This window comes from Agelaius tricolor, unplaced genomic scaffold (genome assembly GCF_023055355.1).
Source record: "Agelaius tricolor isolate 1412-34295 unplaced genomic scaffold, bAgeTri1.0.p SCAF_20, whole genome shotgun sequence".
NCBI classification, from domain to species: domain Eukaryota; kingdom Metazoa; phylum Chordata; class Aves; order Passeriformes; family Icteridae; genus Agelaius; species Agelaius tricolor.
Genome location: NW_027269280.1, coordinates 4,913,812 through 4,934,029, shown reverse-complemented (window position 1 = coordinate 4,934,029; position 20,218 = coordinate 4,913,812). Strand labels below are relative to the sequence as shown.

General features: G+C 50.2%; 1 non-coding gene across 1 annotated transcript; it reads right to left on the bottom strand.

The window, feature by feature from the left end:
• Positions 1–19,077: 19,077 nt before the first annotated feature.
• On the bottom strand, positions 19,078–19,150 carry TRNAK-CUU (transfer RNA lysine (anticodon CUU)). The gene has a single exon. It is a non-coding gene; the product is annotated as a tRNA-Lys (tRNA).
• Between the last annotated feature and the right edge of the window lie 1,068 nt (positions 19,151–20,218).

Below are 20,218 nucleotides of genomic sequence, written 5' to 3'. Positions count from 1 at the left end.
AAACAGCCAGGGAAGCATGGTTAGGGTCAGCCCAGCTCCATCACCCAGCTGTCCTCCACGTGAGCCTCCTTTGCACCTGACAGCACTGAAAAGATTTTTCCCCAAAATTTTCACCCACCTGCAGCCCTGGGGAGTGTGGCAGTGACCGTCACGGGTTGTACTGGCATTAATCCAGCGGGAGCTCAGGATTCACAGTCCCCAAACCCATTTAGCCAGCTGGGAATGAGCCTTTTCTGCCACAGCATGAGAATTCCAGGCATTTCTTCTGGGGCTGGAGCTGTTGGCTTGGAGGCTGCTCTGGAGTAGGAGGGCATTTGTCACTTGGGGAGGGGTTTGTCAGTCCCCTGTGTGTGTGTGTGACTCTCCCACTGCTCCCAGCCCCCTCCTGCTGTCCCAGCCCTTGTCACACCCCTGTGCCCAGCTGAGTGAGGACAGCAGGTCCCTGAGCTTGCATTTTGGAGCATTTCAGCCACAGCAGCAAACCCAGATGTGTGGGGGCTCAGCCCCTTCCCCGGGCTTCCCAAATTAACTCCATATGTAACACTGCTCCAAACGGAACAATAAATTAGGGTTGATTTTTTTTTTTTTTTTTTTTGTGTTGCATATTTTTACACATCGCATATTTAATGCCTCTCTGAAAATATAAATAAAACATTCGTAACCATTAGAAATCCTTAGAATCTGGGAAGCGACGAAGAATTTATTTGTTTGCTGGAGGATCATACATATTGTATTAAAACTATATAAAGGGTTTAATAAAATGGCAAAAATAAAGCAAGAGCGAAGGCTCTCAATCTGCTCTGAGAGGAGGGAAGTGATCTTTCTTTGATGCCTATTAAATGTTCCAGCAGATGAAACCCTATATTCTGCCAGGAAATGAGTTTGCCACGAGCCGATTGGGCGCTGTCGTGTGTGCTCGACTCTACCACTGTCATTCCTCTTCCTCGAGCAGCAATACATTACCCCGCCTCCATTTTTCATTCCTCACTGCCCGAAATGCAAATTTTCTCTCTGTTGTTTATATTAGGTTTTCAAATATATGGAAATCCAGATATCTGGAGGAAAATGTCAGGGCCAGGAATGCTCGTGATCTGTCTTTCCCCCAGCCTGACACTTTTCTCCATCGCTTATGTGAGAGCCCGTGAGGAGGATCCAGGGGTGCTGATGGGGGTGCAGGGGTGGCTGAGTGCTGGGGGCCACTCTTTGCAGGGCTTTGTCACCTCTGTAAAGCTGCACACGTGGCCTGGGGAGCAAAAGGGATGCGTTGTGCAGGGATGAGCAAAGGGGAGCCGGTGGTGGAGATGGGGAGAGGGGTGGGCTCTGCCTGGGGCCCAGCACCTGGCTGGGATCTCACCGCCTGTGCTCCAAGGAGCTGGGCAGGAGGGACATTCAGGCAGTGGCCACTGGAAAGGGCTCTCAAGCAGCCTGTCCTAACACCCTGAGTCTGCTGGGGCGGGGAGAGGGGCTGGGTGCCCTGGGGATCAGCAATGAGCTCCCACATCGCTGCTCCTCCTGCTGCTGCCACTGCAAAGGGAGGTGCCAGCAGGGACCAGGTGGGAGCAGATCCTGCAGCTTCAGGAGGAGTTTATGGCCAGAGCAGGCTGAGCTGCTGCAGTTCCCCCCAGGTTTCTCAAGACAGAGGTGTACAAATAATCTGAATAAGGGCAGACATGGCCTTGCAGAGCAGAGAGCACTGGGGTGTTTTTGAACTGCTCATCTCGCCCCCACTGACCTCACCTAGCCCTGCTACACCTTTGCCATGGTGGTCCAGCCCTTAGGGCTTGTGCCTGTGCTGGTTTATACTGGGCAGACCCCAATCTGCCTGGCCCTTAGCCCAGTTTCAGGCCACAGCCTCTCAAACCTCCCCAGTTCCAATCTCTCAGTGCTCAGCATGGCTGGTCCCATGGCTCAGCCCATGCTGGTGGCACTGCTGTGTCTGGGGGTCAGATGGGAGCAATCCCTGTCACCAGGCACTGTGCCAGGCTCTGCCAGCCAGGAGGAAGCACTGGAGGTGTGAGGGGAAGGGACAAACTTCCACATGGGCACGGGCTGTGACTGACACACTGATAATGAATGCGAGTTGCATCCATTGCTCCTCTATGAGTAAGAGTTATTTTAGGCTCTGGCAGCTTGAGAGGATGAACTGAAGGCAAAAATCACTGTCTCCCAGTGCTGGGGAGAGCCTGATGTGCCTCATATGGTGTCACCACAATCCTTCCAGCAGCTCTGAGGAGGTTGTACAGGCAGGAAACCGTCACTGGAGTCAGCACAATGTTTGTTCCTGGCTTGTTCCTCCACGCAGGGACATGAGGAGCTGAGGGAACAAAGCAGAACAGCAAATCCCCCATTAATAGGGGCTTATGTTCCCATTTCTGAATGAGTGTGTGAGACCTGCCCACGCCACAGGCTCCTGCACATGGTTGTCATTGCTCCTGGCAGGGCGCTCATCCCGCAGCCCCACGCAGAGAAAGCAGCCCCAGACAGTCCTGATTTCAGAATTCAGCAGCCAAGGGGAGGCTCTGGGACTTGTTGGACATCTCTGAGAACAGTCTCTGCCTTCTCCATCAGGCAAGCTGCAGCACTCAAACATGTTTGCAAAGGGAATCGTGAAAGGTTGCAAACACAATCCCACTGAAAGCTGTGTTGGAATAACCACACACAGAGAAATCTTCTCATCTGCTCACTCAGCTCTGCACCAGCACTCCTCCAGCACAGAGCAGCAAAGAGGTCACACAGTCTTAACACACACAAAGGCCACAGTCCTTTTACCTGGGTGTTTTAACCCCCAGCAGGAAACAATATTTCTGAAATCACAGCAGAAATGCCACGATTAAGAAACAAACAAGCAAGAAAAACAACCTATGGTTATTTGCCCCATCCCAAACACGCACAGAGGAGCAGCTGCTGCAGATCCTGCACCCAGAGTCCATGGGAGGGATGGCACTGCCCATCCCTGCCTGTCCCTACCACGGGCTGGGGACACTGGGGCTTTGCACAGAGGCCTGACACAGGGATCTGCAGGTGGGATTTTGCACAGGATCTGGCTCTGCTGGGACCCTCTCTGCCACACCACAGTGCCTGGATGTGTTTGGTGACACCACAGACACCCCTGGGAGATGCTCACCCTGTGCCCCCAGGGCACAGCACTTGTGAAACCAGCCCCCACCCCTGGGGTTGTGTGATTCAAGAAACCAAATTGCCATGCCCAGGCTTTTCCTCCTTGAGTGTCCATCAGCCCAGCAAAGGGAAATCAGATCCAAGGGAATTTTTGGGGAACAGGGCTTGCATCCTCCATCAGCTCAGCTGGAGATGCTGGCATTTCCCTCAGAGCAGAGTTAATATTCTCTGTGCCTGCAGCAGCAGCAGCTCCAGCCCTCTCCTCCTCAGCTCCCCCTTCCCAGGCTGAATGTTTTGGCAGACTTCTTGTTCCAAACCAGTGGACCTTGTAACGCCTTGGAATGCATAATCCAAACCTCCCTGCCTAGGAAAGGCAGGAGTTGGGACAAAGCAGCGTGCACCTTCTATCCTTTAGTTACCAGTTCAAGCTGTGGGGAAGGAAAAAGGGATTTTCCTTCTGTTCTCGTTTTCCTCCTGCCCTGGCCTGCCCCACTGAGTCCCTCAGACCCACACAGGCCTGGAGGAGCTGCATTCCCTGCCAGCTCTGCAGCCAGGAGCATCAAAGAACATCTTCCCCTGGTGTTCCATGGCTTGTGATCCCTGCTGAAAGGCAGCTCCAGCTTTTTTGAAGATCTCAGAGCTGCTCCAAGGCCACATGGGAGCGATGAAGGGAACAACCAGGAGTCTGTGACAGACATTTCTGCTCTTGTCTGCCAGGACAGGTGAGCCCAGGTGAGTGCTTTGCCTGTCCTGCTGCCTCTGAGCCTCTCAGAGCACAGAAACATCTACTGCAGGCCCTCCTTCCCTCTGAGCAGTAAAATGGTCACAGTTTAAAAATTAAAAATGTTGAGAAAAGGAATCCCTTTGGCCGTGGTGAGATCCTGAGCACAGAGAGCAGATCCCTCACAGCTGAGCAGCAGAAGCTGTCATTCACTGTCACCCAGGGCAGAAAGCACTGCCCACACACTTGACCCCAGCATGGGCAGTTTTGGGCTGATAGCAATTTGCAGTGGGTTTATTTCACCAGAATTAATTAATACAGGAAAATAATTTGCAGATTACAACAATTCCTTCAGCAATCTATGACTCAGAGCCAGGCACACAGCCAGCACTGAGACTCAAATTATTTGCAGCTCCACTCTCTGGCAAGGTCTGGTTTGAAGCAAATCCTAATGAGATGCACGAATTCACTCTGGGCCACGTGAACACGAGAACCTGAACCTCATCCTGATGGACCACTGCCCCTGACAGCCCAAATTTCAAATGCAATTGGGGCTCACTTTCTGCAGGTGAAGTGTCCTGGTCACCAGAGCCTGGGCTGTCCCTGCAGGCTCTGCACAGCCCCCAGGACCTGGGCAAGGACGTCAGGTTTGCCCCTGAGTTCATTGCAGCTGCAGGTGATGCATCAGAGTGAAGGCTCTCCACTGATGATCCGTGCACACAGGCCATCCATCATTAGTGAAGGTCAAGTTGCAGATGAATTCCATTATTTTACAATCATGTTCTTCCCCCCATCGCCCTTGGTTGGGTCCCCAGCAGAAGGTGAAGCTCTGGGGGTGTTTCCAGGTTTCCAGCTGCCTGGAGCTCTGTGCTCTCACTGGAATGAGTGGTGCTGGAGCACAGGGTGCCACGGGTGGCTCTCAATCCCTTCAGAGGCTGATGAAAATAAATCCCAAAGGAATGTGCCAGCTATGCAGGTGGAACCTGAACTCCTTGGTTCTGCAAAGGCCCCTTGAAATAGAGAGCAAGGAAAAACTCTTAGTTCACAAGAGTCTGTGGTGGATGAAGATTCCAGCTCTGCTTGTCAGCTCTCCCACAGGTGCTCAATGGCTTTGGTGACCAATCCAAGCCCCCAAGTTCAGCCTCAGCTTTTAGGACCTGAGTAACCCAGGTTCCCTTGGTCCAGGAGGCAGGAGAACAAGCTATTTCAAGACCTCTCTAACTCACAGATGTATTTTTAACGTGTTGTTTCCTTTTAGCCACCAGCAAGGCCTGAAAATGGGGCCCAGACTGGCTCATGAAAGGGTAAAGCTGGGAGAACCATGGAGTGAGGGAAGGACACAGCCAGGCACAAACTCAGCGTGGGCTGAGCTGTGGCAGGGAGGACCAGGAAAGGTCAGGCTGTGTGTTTAAGTGACTCTTTGTGCTTCACCTACTTCAGTACTTCAGCTACTTCACCTACTTCTGTCTTACAGGAGCGAGAGTTTAGCCAGGCTGGTCTTTAGGAAGGAAAGAGTCCTGGAGACTCAGCACACCTTGGGCCTGTGCAGGGTGGGAATAAACCTCCTCCTCCTCCTCCCCTGGGCACAGGATGTGTTCCTTTTTTCTGTCACAGGACAAACCAGAACAGAGGAGCTCCCGCCTGGCTGTGCCTCGCTCCTGGCACGCCGGGGTGATGGGAGGTGTCATGTGTGCATCATTTAAATTAACGTTGCTAAAACAACAATGCTATTTTTAATATTTAAAGAGCCCCTTTGAAGAGTAGGAGAATCTGTCACCTTTCCTGGTGGATTTGAATCCTGTGTTCTGAGGGTTTTTCTTCTCTGATTAAAGCAGTTGCCTGCATGAGGAACAGCTACACATGATGTGCTGGGAGGGGGTGTGGGGCTGAGGCAGGTTCTGGGGAGCAGCTCCTGCTTGTAGGATGGATTTTCTGGGTTTTCTTTGTGGAGCTCCCACCCCCAGTGTGCTCCTTGTGCCAGAGGCAGAGGGCAGCTGGCCAGGCAGAGCTTTCCTGGGTTCCTGGCTGTCCCTGCTGGGATGCTGGCAGTGGGTTTGGAGCATCCTGGGCCTGTGGCACCACAAGTGGCATCACTCTTTGGTTTTGGTTTGATGGAGAGAAACTTCCTTCCCCTCTTTGTCCCCAGCCCACTCTCCAGAGTCTCTCTAGGCATTCACACCTGTTGGGACCTAAATCTAACTCTGACTCAAAACACTCCTTATCCCCTGGAAAGGGTTTGGTTTTGGTGCAAAACTCACATGGTTCATCCAAGAGAGATCCAGCTGGTGCTGGGGGTGGGCAAGTCCCTTCACCTGCCCTGCAGGTGTCACCACTGCTGTTGTGGGAGCACAAGGCTTAGCCTGCCCACCCTGCTGGGCGCTCCTGCTGAGCTGCACCACCTGCAGTTGTTTCTGCTGAGTTTTGCCCTGCTTCATTTTGGGCCAGGCCTGCCTTTTGTCAACAGGGTTCTGATTTCTGGTCTCCTCCCGGTGGTCTTATGCTCTGGACAGCCATAAATATTCTGAAAATGCAGCAGGTTCTCCCTTTTTCCCAAAATGAGGTCAGTGGGACACGGAGCAGCCCCTGAGCCACCTTTCCCTGCAGCCCCTGCACAGGGGACAAGGAGAAGGACAAGGCTCTGCTGGCATTGGATCAGAGGAGCTCCTGTGACTGAACTCCTGTCCGTGTGTCCAGCTGCTTTGCACCTCCCTGGATGCCCAGGGCCCTGAGGAGGTTTGCTGGGAGCCAGGAGTGGGAGCTGCCTCCTGAGCTGACCAGGGATCCACACTCAGCCCCCAAAGCGGGCTCCCAGGGCCCTTCCTCTGCTGGAAATGCATCTTCCCCAGTGGAATGCTGGGAAGGGGAGGAGAAGGGCCCATTTTCAGCGTGGCCAGAGCAGGGAGAAGAAAATAATATTGTTGGAGGGAAAAGACTGTTAGGATTCTGCAGCTCCAAAAAATACAAAAGTCTGAAATAAGACTAATGAGACCTTTACCGGTGCGGCTGTGTTGCATCAATGACCCTTCGGAGAATGCAATTGCCAAAAGCTTTCAGTGTAATTACCACGCTAATGGCAGGCAGTGACATCACTGCAGCCCAAACGCGCCGCTTGTTTTGGATGCGTTTCAGGAGCGGCGCTTCTCCAGGGTGAGGCCCATCAGCCTTATTGCCTGTGCTCTGCTGAGCGTCCTTCTCCATCCTTCTCAGCTGCCTCCTTGGCTCCTGGCTCCCCTCCAGCCCGGCCCCGGTGTCCAGAATTCCTCTGCTTTTTAAGGTGCTTCTGGGACCACGAGCTGAGGATGGAAATTTGTCAGCACCGCTGGGCTGGAATCGGCGGAGTGGGAAGTGGGGGAGAGCCTCACATCCCTCTTTATTCCTCAGGCATCCTTAAAAGGCTTTTTCTAAACACTGATTTACACTCTCCTGGCATGGCCCGGAGCACTCCAGCACCTCGCAGCCTTTGGACAGACAATCCCCGCATCTCACAGCCGGTGGGGACAGGCTGATCCCGAGCTTCCCCGGCGCCTCTGGGCTTACAGGAACATATTAATTAACCTCATTATCCGGGATCATTTCAGCACTCACACAGACAGGGTTTTACCGCTCCGGGGAGGGCTCTGGCTCCCAGGGGTAGCTGCAGCCGAGTATTTGTCCCTACAAGGTGGGCGATGCCAGGGCTGGAGGGACTGGAGGTGCCCAGGGGTGGGGGCTCATCCCAGCCCCTCCACCGAGCCCCGGGTGCTCCTGGAGGAGGGATTTAAGGAGAGGGAGCCCCAGGAATCAGTTCTCCCTCAGTGCTGCTCTCTCTGCCGGGTGCTTTTCTCCCGGGATGGGGCCGGCGGTGCCTGCGGGGAGTGCCCGGCACCAGCTTGACAGCGGCTTGTTAAACCTGACAGAGCATCACCTTTAAGGAGTGGGAGAAAGCAGGGCTTTTAATTAAAAAAAAAATAAAAAATAAAAATAAAAAAAAGAAAGGCAAGTCATGATTTCTGCCTTTCCTGTTCAGCTCCTGTGGAAACAGCATTTAAAAACATCCAATTGATAGTCCTGTCAGCTGTGCCCATGGGCTACTGCTCCCTGCCCAGCCCTCCCACCGGGCTCTGCCTTTGAAGGCGAAGGCACCGCTGTGTGACTGTCCTCGGGGACATTCATTTCCTCTCCTACAGTCTCTCTGGTTGTCACCAGCAAATTTCCAGCCGGGCTCCCGTGGTCCTGCTGTTCCCAGCAGCATCCTGGTGCAGGTACCGGGGGTGCCGGGGCGATCCAGCAGCACCGGGAGCACACCGGGGGTCACAGCGACACCGGAGCTGTGTGTGCAGGATGCCCAGGGGGTTTTTCGTGGGATTCTTGACAGGGAGGTGGAGTTTCCTTATTGTGGGGCTCCTCCTGTCCCCAGAGCAGGTGAATGGGGCTGGGCAGTGCTGTCTCAGGTGAAGGAGCAGCCACAAACCACTGGTTTCCAGCAGGAAGGAGCTGTGGGAGCAGCGATTGAAAGAGCTGCCTCTTCCCTTCTGTGGGAGCCCATTCTGATCCTGCCCCACTTCCACAGTGCCTCCAACAGTGGGAGGGAGGGGAGGACAGGTACGCACGGGGAGCAGGAACAAAAAAAAAAGTGTGAAACTACCTTTTCATTCTTTTCTCAATTTTTCCCAGATTTGGAACAGGAAAATTTCCACCGTTTGTTACATTTTTTCTTAGAAAAACGTAAAAAAAAAAATTTAAAAATCAAACATATTAAAAATAATTATGCATAGATTAAATAAATATTAAAATATATAATGCATAAAATAAAAATATATTTAATATAATATGAATAATAAGTAATATTAAATAAGTAATAAATAATATATAATAAATAATATATTTTCTATTAATATAAAATGTTAATATTAATATTTTCTATAAATATATATTAATATATGTTTTCTATTAATATATAATATATTATATATTAATATAATAATAATTTATATATAAAATATATAAAATTTGAAAATATAAAAAATTATAATTTTTAAAAATAAGAAAAAAAATAATAAACTTCCTTTACTGGTTTACAAGGTAAAACTGCCCCTTGGAAAAGGCTCAGAGCAGCATCTCTGAGGGTCTCACCAAGGCTGTTCCTCCCTGATCCTCAGCCTAAGGGGAGTTGCACCCACACAGAGAGAGCCCAGCTCTGCAGCACCACAGCCCTGCTCTCCTTCAGCCTCCCGACCCTGCCCTGTCCCTGGTGTCACCACCCCTGTGGCCTCATTTGCAGCCCCCAGTGGAGGCTCGGTGCTCCCCAGGCTCTGCTGGAGCAGGGAGGCATCAGCACCAGCTCAAGGTCTGTTCCTGCTTGAGCGATCAACATCATTTCCATACTATAATTACATTGCCCAATCCTCTCCTGATTTTACTGCTATCTTGTAAGGCGTCCCGGTTGTGAGTAATTTAAAGCTGTATGAGATGTCAGGCTCTGTGAAACAATCACCCCTCAAAGAAATATGGGCTGAGATAATAATTGATAAGTCCCATTAGGCAGCGGGGCCCACGTTTCCCACCCGGCCTCCTCCGCCACGGCCTTGCTCGTTCCCTCAGTGCCCCCTTTGCTCCTCGGCGTTTTTGGGAGCCATCCCAGGAGCTGGGGGGAGGCCCTGGGGGTGGAGGAGCTGGGGGAGAGGGTGATTTCTCCCCACTGGAGCAGTTCAGCTGCCTCAGTGTCAGAACCCAGGAAATTCCTTTGGCTGCCCTGGAGGGTTTGAGACCCTGACAGGGGCCTCAGAGACCAAAGCCCCCTGTGCCTTTGATTGAGCCCTTGGAAAAAACAATCACCAACCTTTATGTGAAGAATTACAAGTCAAGAGAGAGTTTAAGTAGAATGATAGTTAGTTTGTCACAGGGTGAAAAATAGATTTTTGAGGTATTTTAGAATGGGGGCTCAGGGTCCCAAGATAGAGGAATTTGGGTGTGCCTTGTCCTTTTTCCTTCTCCTTCTTGGCCTCCATGTTCCAGGTGATGGTGGCACTTTTGGATTGGTTTAAGGTAGAAGCTCACTGTCTAACATAGGTGATAGGTATTGGGAAGTTAATGTAAATAACATGTAGTTTTTAGTATAAAAAGATAACACCAGTGTGCCTCAACCCGACCTGCCAGACAGACCTCAGCAGGTCAGAGAAAGAACTTTATAGATAAGAAACAATAAACAACCTTGAGAACGAGAACAGAAGAATTCTGACTATTTCTTCAACTGCCAGGCTGGGAAAAGAGACTTTCTAACACATCTCAGGGTCACTCCGACCTGCAGAATCCTGAGACCTCAGCTCCAGGATTCCAATATTTCAGCCTGATTTACAGTGTGTGTGCACAGAAAGCACGTCAGGAGGGTTGGTTTCCACCTGCATTGGCTCTGTGGGTTTGTCTCAGTGGTTTCTCCCCATCCTCATCAGCAATCAGTGGTTTGTTTCATTCCTGTCCTTGGTTTGCATTTTTTAACACCTTGTCTCCAAATTTTTAATGGTTGATCGTTTACAAACTCCCCTTAAACTTCTAAATTTTTAATTAAAGAATAGAATGTAAACCTAACTTTGTGTTGTCTGCAGCCAGGAGAGGTCTTATCCGTGAGTGATGAATTATGCAGGCATGAGGGAAGGGCTGGCTGGTCTTGATGTGCTATTTCATAATTGCATAAACTACTGCACTCCCAAATCAGGCAAACATTATTTTACACATTCAGTAGCCTTTAAAAAAGAGTGACAGCTAATTTGTGATGTTCCATAACAACAACAACAATGAAAAATAAAATAAAAAAAAAGAAAAAAAAAAAAAAACCAAAAAACAAAACCCAAACCAAAAAACCAATTTCAACAGGAATTTTTAAAAGTTATCAAAATTCAGGCGCTGTCTCCAGCAAAGGTGAGGAGTTCAGAATGGGAAAATCTTTCTGGAAAAGAGATTTCTTTTCCCTTTGCATTTAGGAAGAGACACCACAAACTGAAAGACGTGGTCATGGAGGGCTTAATTTGGGGAGGGGTTTTACCTTCAGGGCAGGTTTGCCCTCTGTGGTCAAACAAGATCCTCAGCTGTGAGACCTGAGGCACAAAATGAGCATTCAATACTCTGGGGGTGACTTTTGGGGTGAAACTGGGAGCTCCTTATGTGGGATTTGACGTGTTTGGAAAAGAAGGTGCTTTAACAGCGAGGACTTGAGTATTGGAAATCTTTTATCTTTCCCCTGGAGTGAGCTCTCAGAGATGGAAATCTGTATTTCCCAGAATGGAAATCCTGGAGAAACGTTCCAATTCATAAACACTGAAACAACCTTATTAGAATGACACGATCTGACAGCTGTTAAAGCATTATAATAAACCAGAGGAAATAAAGAAATATCCTGCGATTCGTTGCTATCTTTGAAATGTTTAAGAGAGTGAAGAAAGTCAAAATGGATCAGTTTTGATCTCGGATTGTTTAATTGAAAAGCTCATCAAGCTGAGGCAGTCCCAGGGGTGTTTTGATGTGGATGTAAAAGTGCTTTTGCAGGAAACATCTGGCATTGGAGGGATTCTATGGTTTCTCTCAAGAGCCCCCTGAGCTCCTTTTGGCCAATGGGGCACCAACACCAGCCATGGTGCTGATGGAATTACACAGAATTACAGAATATTTGAGGTTATAAAAGACCTTCAATATCATTAAGTCCAAGTGTTAATCCTAATTTGTTTATCCTAATGGAATTTCAATTAGAAATTCCCACCAAAGTCCATCAGCTCAGTCCCACTGATGCCAACAACTTCTCTGGAGGTGGCTGGAAATCCTGCATTTATAAATGATGAGCAATTCCCCCAGCAAAGCCACCAGGTACAAGCAGGGGCTTGGTGAAGCTCCACTTGGGAGCTGCAGCGGCAAAATAAAAATGCAAATGTTTATCTCGACTTCTCTTTCAGGCTTGAGTGCTGGTGAAAGCAGCTTTACAAATTCCGAATCCATTGCCTCCCTGGAGAAATCCCAGTGCTGTTTTGTAAGCAAAAGTAAGAGTCTTTGGCACACAGCTGCTGTGGAAGTTTTGACAAGAAAGCGACTGATTTTCAAACACCTGGGTGGGGGCATCGATCGGGGATCGTTCCCTGTTTGCTGAGGACAGGCTCTGGCAGCATTCCCTGCTGGAATAACAGGCAGCATCTGGCAGTAAACTCTGTCCTCTCACCACGGGAACTTGGGCTGCTGATGCTTCTCCCAGCAGGTCACCTGTGGGATGGGATGTGCAGTGGCCGTGGAGCAACCAGAGCCAGAGCCATGGCCAGAGAAAATGCCCATCTCTCTGGGCTGAATAACAATAGTCATAATCATAAATTGGTATTATACATGTAATATATTATTAGATTGTTGTATTAAATACAATTATTCTAACTTGATCATTTGGTTTTGCTTAAGCCCTCACTGCCACCCAGCTCCTTGCTCCAGAAGAACTGAAACTGGACAGACCAAAAGAGGCCATCATTTGATATTTCAGACACTGACATTTGGTCATTTGGGAGCTGTGTGCCCCAAGCTGAGGGATGGAAGTGGGGCTGTGGAGCTGAGGTTGAGCCCAGGGGAGAGTGGGAGAGTGACTCTTTCTTGGCTTTGCCTGTTCCAGGTTCTGCCTCCACCTAAAAATCATCTCTCCTACCACTTTCTCCCTCTACCTTGTGTTGTAAATTTGCAGCTATTAATTAATTTATAATTAAGTTCCATACAGCAACCGCTTGCTCCGAGAGGGATTATTTCAGATAATCTCCATTTGTTGAAACACGTCTGTCTGTGCTCAAAGCCACGAGGAAAACACGAGGAGCTGCAGGGGGTGGGATGGGGAACAGAGACAGAGGAGCAGCTCAGCCAGGGAGGGACAGAGAGGGAAAGCAAAGCTCTGGATTTGGCAGTGCCCAACATCCTCCTCCTTCTCTGGCTCCAGTGCTCCCAACAGACAGAGGCTGCCATGGCCTCCAAAGCCTGGTGTGGATGGAGCTTGAGCACAGCTGAATTAAACACCAACTAATCCCTGCAGGAAGTGTGGAAAGTCATATTTAATCCATGCCAGCCCATAACCCGTTTGTGGTCTAATTGCTGCCCACTAAACAAGCAATAGATATCCAATTATGGGAGCATGTTCCCATTGTCCCATATCCTGCCGTAGCTCAGAGGCTCAGAGAAGCATTTAACTGGTAATAAACAAGGTGCAGGGTTTAATTTGAAAGGTTATTGCGATTTCATATGAGTGAGTGCTGAGGAGCATTCACAGGGGGAGTTGCAGGAGCCCTTCTCACGTGTGTGGCAGCCTGGGGCAGGTGAGGTGAGTCCTGGCTGGGTTGGAAGGAACATGGGAGCTGAAAAACACCCAGGAATCCAGGAAAAAACCCTGGCTGTTACTGTGAACAGCTCCCAGAAAACTACTGTGCTCCTTCCTTCCTTCCTTCCTTCCTTCCTTCCTTCCTTCCTTCCTTCCTTCCTTCCTTCCTTCCTTCCTTCCTTCCTTCCAGGGAGCAGCAGGAGCAAGGAAAAACAAACAAGCCTAACGAAGTGCTTTGGCAATTATACAGACAAACAAATCACTTTCCCAAATTGCTTCTTTGGGGAATTACAGCTCCTGGAAATGAAACACAAACAGATTATTAAAAAAGAGCTTCCCGTTGGGAGAGAAGCAGTATTTACCAGCGAAGATGTGCCTAGCTGGACCTCTAATTGCTGTTCATTAGCTCATATTGATTTAATTAGTTGCTGCACTCAGGTCTAAATTGCCTGCTGGCCTCAGTAGGGATTTAGGAGCCAGGGCACATCCCTGACCTGCTGGGCAGTGATGAAGTGGGGTCCCCTCTGCCACAGCAGGGGCATGGCAGAGGACTGGGGTCCCCTCTGCCGTGGCAGTGGTGGGCAGGGACAGCGGCACATCCTCGTGGGTTGCTCCTTTGATGAACCTGTGGCGTCATCGAAGCGCTAATTAACGGAAGCAATTAGAGAGGGCGTGTTCATAACCTGGAATTAAAGTGTCTGTGTGAAGGCGTGGTGAGATCCAGCACTGGATGGCTGTGGGAGTGGGAGGTGGTGGGATAGCAGGGGCTCAGGGTGAGGCTGGGGGGTCATGGGCAGTTTTGGGGGCACAGCCCTGTTCTCTGCCCCAAGAATGCCCTGGGCTCACAGCCCCAGGCACTTCCCAAACCAGAACCTGAGGATTATTAACTTCCCTGATTAGCAACCTTTGGGGAGTGGCTGTTTGGCAGATCCCTGCTTTCTAATTGCAGGTGATTAATGGGGAGCTGCAGTTCTGCTCAGAAATAATCTGTAATTCCCTCTCGAAGGGAATCCTGGCTGGGCAGGACACTGGGACCCTCAGCCAGCACTGAGCCCAGGACTGGTGCTCCTGCTGCAGAACACATTCCCTGGATGGAGGTGCAGCAGCAGGCACAAGCTGCAATCCCAGGAATCCCACCCTGAGCTCTTTCCCACACACACAGGCAATGCTGCCTTATCCCAGCCATCATTCCTGCAGGTTTTATTCCTGCAGCAAGAGCCAGGGGTGCTCAGAACCGTGGGAGCTGAAGGAAGAGGCCCAAGGGCAGAGGGAGAAGATGCACTGAGAGCCATTCTCTTGCCTTGCAGTGGGATTGAAGGGAGAATTGGATCAGAGGACCTGGAGGTGCAGCTGCTGTTAAAAATGATCCTTTGTGCATCAAATCAGTATTCCAGGGGCTGCTCCAGATTCAATACATCAAAGGTTGAAGGATCATACAACCCTATTAGCTCCAAACTTTAATTTCCCTTCGGGGCTGGTGTGTTACAATGCAACTACAGCAGCAATTACAACTTTTCCTTCACTGACAACTTGTTTAGATCAATAATGTCCTCAGCATCTTGAATTGTGATGGGCTCCATCAGCTGGACAAGGAAAACAGCCAGAGCCTTCAGTTCTCTCCTGTGACTCCACGGCCAGGACTGCTCCCCTGCCCAGCCTGGATTCCTGTGCCATGGCACCCACAGCATTTTGCATTTTTTCCCCCTCTCCTCACCCAGCTGAAGATCCCCAGGCTGTTTTCTCTCCATAACTCCATCCCTTACTGGTGCCACGACCTTCCAGCTGCCCCTCTGGAGGTGAGGATTGCACAGAGCACGGGTGATGCCATACCAGGGTACTGTGTCTCTCGTGGCACTGACACACTCAGGGCATTGTCACGGACCACACAGCCCCTGGCCAGGCCCCTGCCTCCCCCCCACAGCTCTGGGATGAGTTTTGCCTTCACCCCTCTCCCACCCAAGATTTCCAGTCCTTCCTCAGACATGGCAGGGCGATCTGAAGCCCTCCTCCTGTACTTTGACACAGCTGTGACACCCCCTGAGACACTCACCAGGGCAGGGGGCAGAGATTTGGTGCTGCTCAACGCCTGTAACACCAAACCTCCTGTCACAGCACCATGTGCCAGCCCAGGATTGCAGCTCCTGGCCCTTGGAATATTGCCTGAGCTGCTGTTCCCCCGCTGTGGCACGGAGCCAGGGAGCACAGAGGAGGGGTAATAAATCTCCCCACTGAACGAGAGCTGACTTGGGAATTGGAAAGGAGAGAATCCCACCAGGAGTGAGTGTGGTCTCGGGCTCTGAGACAGATGGGCTGGCAGAGCCATAAAGAAAGGGGTGCTGGGCTCGTGGGCGGACTGGGAGGCTGTAATTGCTGTTCTTCAGTGAGGGACAGCACAGCGCCTTCCAGCTGATCCTTGCAAGGCTGGACCCCTCTCTCTGGGCAGGTGAGGATGCAGATTTAACATGGGACTTTTTAATGCAGCAAATGAGCTGAAACCATTAGAAATGCCCACGGGTTTTGCTGGCACGAAGTGGGGCTGGCTGGCAAGGATTACTCAGGGCTCTGGGTGGGAGCTGGGAGCTGGCAGGCTGCACATCAAGTTTATAAACCAGCAGAGAATGAACCATTTTGCAGAGCATTAGAGGCCAGGGAGATGGCCTTGAAAGCCCCAGAGTGTGATGGATTGGCTCCGTGTCCCTCGCCCTGGTACGGGCTCTTCCTCCCAGCAAATGTGCCAGAGTGAAGCTCAGGGATAGCTCATCAAAACACAGGCAGAAGTTTAACATCTCACTGGAAATGTTACAGACCTGCCTTCACTGAAGCAAACAGCCTTCTTTGGGAAAAAAATGGGATTTAACCTTAAAACAGTTGGCTGAGCTGCAAACTGCTGGCCCCTGAGTTTGCAGAGGAGCAGAGGCAGCTGTGCCCATGGGCATAGACCTACACACATCTGGGCATGGACCTACACACATCTGGGCATGGACCTACACACATCTGGACAAGGCTAATACATGGTCAAATGAGTCACACCACTGGCTTGTTTACAGAGAAATTGATATCTGCAGGTTCAAGGATAACCTGATAGCAAATTTAAGTTTTCCTTGAGGTGGAGCAGGTGAAAGGCTGTGGGAGGGGAGGTTTAGGGGCAGCAGCTGTTCTCCTGCAGGCTGCATGGGTGGGGAATCCCAGGCTGGGACTCTGCAAAGGCAGAGGCTCCAGCTGGGCTTTGGGAGGCTCCTCCAGCACGTGCAGAAACAGAGCTGGAGAAGCCAAGGGAGCATCAGTGAAAGCTGGGGGGAATTTCAGTTTTTCCCTGGCAGAGCTGCTGTGATTCCTGCTGAGGGATAAATACGCTGAGGTTTGAGTACAGAACACCCAGAAATCATTCCTTGCTTTGGAAATGTTCTTGGGATGGGACAAGCAGTGCTCTGGTCAGCTCGGATCTGGCAAGGACAGGAGGCTCCCTCCAGGCAGGGCAGCACAGGCAGATGGATGTGGGATGCTCTGAGCCTTGGAGCCTGAACACACCTGGACCTTGGCCAGGGACCTGCCTGCCATGGGAGTCCAAGGCTGGTGTCCAGCAGCTTTTCCTTTTCCAGACTGCTTCTTTTCCTTTTCCAGACTGCTTCTTTTCCTTTTCCATACCACTTGGCACAGGCTTGCAGGGTCATTGGCTGACCCTGAGATCTCCTCAGCCTGACCTGTGCTGAGATCTGGGGCTGAGAGCAGCACTGAACTCTGCTCTGCCAACCCTCACCCCATCCCAGCGCAATTCCTGCATCAGTTTTGGATCCTTTACCCCCCTCTCCATGTTTTATCACACCCCCTGCCTGATTGCAGGCAGCCCCACAGCAGTGTCTGCACCAGCAGGGAAACACTGGAGTGATCAACTTTTGTCACTGAAGAAGTAAAGTTTTACTACAGAGAATGACTCAGTATTGCAATGTCTATAAAAGCCTGGGAGGTGTTTGTGAGAGGTTGGCTGATCCTGCTTCCACCTGGACCCATAAATCCAATAAAAGGCTGGTGCTTCCAACTGGGTCACTGTGGCCTCATTACAAAAGTCCTCAGGTGCCAGTTCTCATGAATAAACAGTTGTTTTGTGGATAAAACAAATCAACATGTTAAACACCCTGTACAGCTTAAAAAGTTCCAACCGCTATGCAAATGGACCTGTTAAATGAAGAATATTCCTAGGTAAAATAATTATGCAGAGCAGTTTCCCCTCTGCATAAGGTGCCAAAAATTATCTCAGTGATGCCAATTATCTGCTTGTTAGCACTGACATTATCATAGTCATTACACAGAGCCGGTGCAGTTTGTGTAAGATCTACACTGTGTTCTATTGTCATTTTTCCCTCTATTTACAACTCTGTATAATAAATGTCATTTTTCAAATGTTAAGGTATTTGGTATTTAATCTATCATTAAGGCTCTGAATATGTCTAGCCTCTAATAGGAAGGCTGGTTGTAACACCCTGTGGTACTAAAAATAAAAATAAAAGGGGGGGAAAAGGGGAAAAGTCTGCTTGGTTTGGGTGGGGGAAGATGTGGGAGTGAAGGAGTTTCAAAGAGGGGACTTGAAGCCAGAGGGTCTCCAGGATGGGAACCTCCCCAGCCCATGGCCCACAGCAGGAGCTTGGAAATGCTGCCTGTGCCACCAAGGGGTGTCCCTGAGTGTTTTGAGAGAAATAAATTTGCCTATCTCCTTGATTCTAGAAGGGCTTTTGAAATGTGCTAAAACCATCTCTTAATTATTCTGAAATTACTGGTAACTGCCTCTGCAACAGGTTATGAACCATCCCCTCATTATATTATAGCCACAGCATTCCTATGAATCATTAATTAATTATCCTCGGCTCCCCAACATGAAAAATTGATGTCTAGAGAAAACAAACAGAAAAGGAGAAACTGAAGTCAGGCACAAATAGGAGAGAGAAAAGAAGTCCAAACACTCGGAGAACAAGCAGGGGACTGGGAGGGAGAGGAGGATGAAGGCAGCAAGCAGAGAAGAAGGGCTGGAAGTGGAGGAGCAGGATTCCCCCAGCTCCTCTGGAGCCCTGCAGCAATTCTAGTACCTGTTAACACTAAAAAAATAAATAAAAATAATTACACTCTAATTACTTTGACACAAGAAATTAAGCAGATTGTTATCAGAGCGAGATAAACAGCAACTTCAAAGCAGTTTTACTCTGGAAGTCATTTACATGCGGGAAGCACATGGAAAATCTTGCCTGCAGGGGCTCCAGGATTTGCTCCTGCTTTGCTCCCAGTCTGTGTAGGACCGAGCTGGGCTGGTGGCAGTGTGATCCTCCATGGGAATTGGCTCCTGCTGACCCCTCAGACCTGTGCCTGCTGGTCATCCCTGGCCCAATTCCCTTTGGGATGTGCCCTGCCAGCTGTGGCTGCTCACAGGGGCTGCAGATGTGCTGCAGGTCCCTCCAGGTCCCACATGGCCGTGGGGACAGCAGGGCACCCATGAGCAGGGCAGGCTGCCCGTGTTGCATTGCACTAAATACTTTATTCAGTCGTTGTTTTTGCGCTGGGTGTTTGGTAATTTGGAGTGATCTCATGGTTTTTCCCATTCTCCCCTTTTCCCCCAAAGCCCCATGGTGGTGGTCTCTTCCAGGTTTACTCCTCCCCTCGCTCCCTCCTCACTTGCATCCCACTGGCTGTGGTCCCTGTCCTCCACCCCCCATTCCCCTGGGCTTAAAATCTCCTGGGACAAGACCCTCACCCTCTACTTCTCCTTTACTCTTTTCCCATCTTGGACCCCCTGGAGTAATTCCACAATAAAGCTGTGGGATTTTTGGTTCCAAGGAGAAGAGCGCCTCAAGTCTTTTACTTTTTTCCTTGTAAATGCTGCGATGGGCAAGAGCTGTTCAGAGCTAGCTGGATCAGACCTGAAGGCCCCAGAGATATCAGCCTTTACAGCTGGCACCCAACATGGGGCCCAAACCCATGGCCCTGAGATTAAGAGTCTCATGCTCTACCAACTGAGCTCGCCAGGCTGCCCCAGGACAGGTGCAGGCAGCACGGCCAGGGACAAATCTGCAATCTCTTCCCTCACTGAAGGGTGCAGGTCACTCCTGAAATGCCAGGGATTGCAGGCTCTTTTTGGTTCAAGCAGAGAGAAGGAATGGTGTTAGTCACACTGCCCTACAAGGGGACCCACCTGGGGCAGCAGGGACACACAGGGTGCCCCCAGCAGCATTTGGGGGTGACTTTGCTCTGACGTGCCACAAACAGGCTCCCCAGGGAAGTGATGGAGTCACCACCCCTGGAGATGCTCAAACAACGAGTGAAGGTGGCCATTGACGACATTGGCATGGCTCTATTGGAGGTCTCTTTCAGCCTTAACAGTTCTGTGACTCTCTAAAAATGGATCTGTCCCCGGTCAGGCTGGGACAGGACCTGGGCAAGAGCTTTGCCTCAGAGAGAAGCAGCTGCTTTCCCTCTCCAGCCACTCTGGGGCGGTGAGATGGATCCTGTCTCTCAGTGACACCATCCTGCGGCCATGGGGTGGGTGTGATGATGATGATGATGATGATGATGATGATGACCCGATGTCCAGGAGCTCACCCACCCTCTGGGACACTGCAGCTCCTGAGAGGGGATCAGCTCACAGCCACTTCCCCGGAGCCCTCACAGGGCTCTTGTTTTTATTACCTTTCCTTTGGTCTCTGAGAGAGAAATCACACGTCCCTTCAGAAGTGTCCCCTTGTAAAGGAGGGAATGCTCAGAAACGCACAAACCTCTGAAGTCTAAATGCCTTGAGATTGTTCTGCCATTGCAGCTTTGATACAAAGGAAAGTCTGATGGAAATGTCAAAATATTTGATATTTTACAGCAAAAAGAAAACAGTTCTCCTAATGGAAACTCCGCTTCCTTGTGCCTCGGCGCCACTTGTTTGATCATTGAAGGGCAAGAAAATAAATGTTTCCTTGTGGCTGTGGATTTCAAATTCCAATGTAAAATCCAAGTAAATATATGCTGACCCAGAGAGGTGTGAGGAAAGAGTTTAACTCTGCCTTGGCTGTGCTCAACCACAGTCCCAATGCTCCCAACAGTCTCTGTGG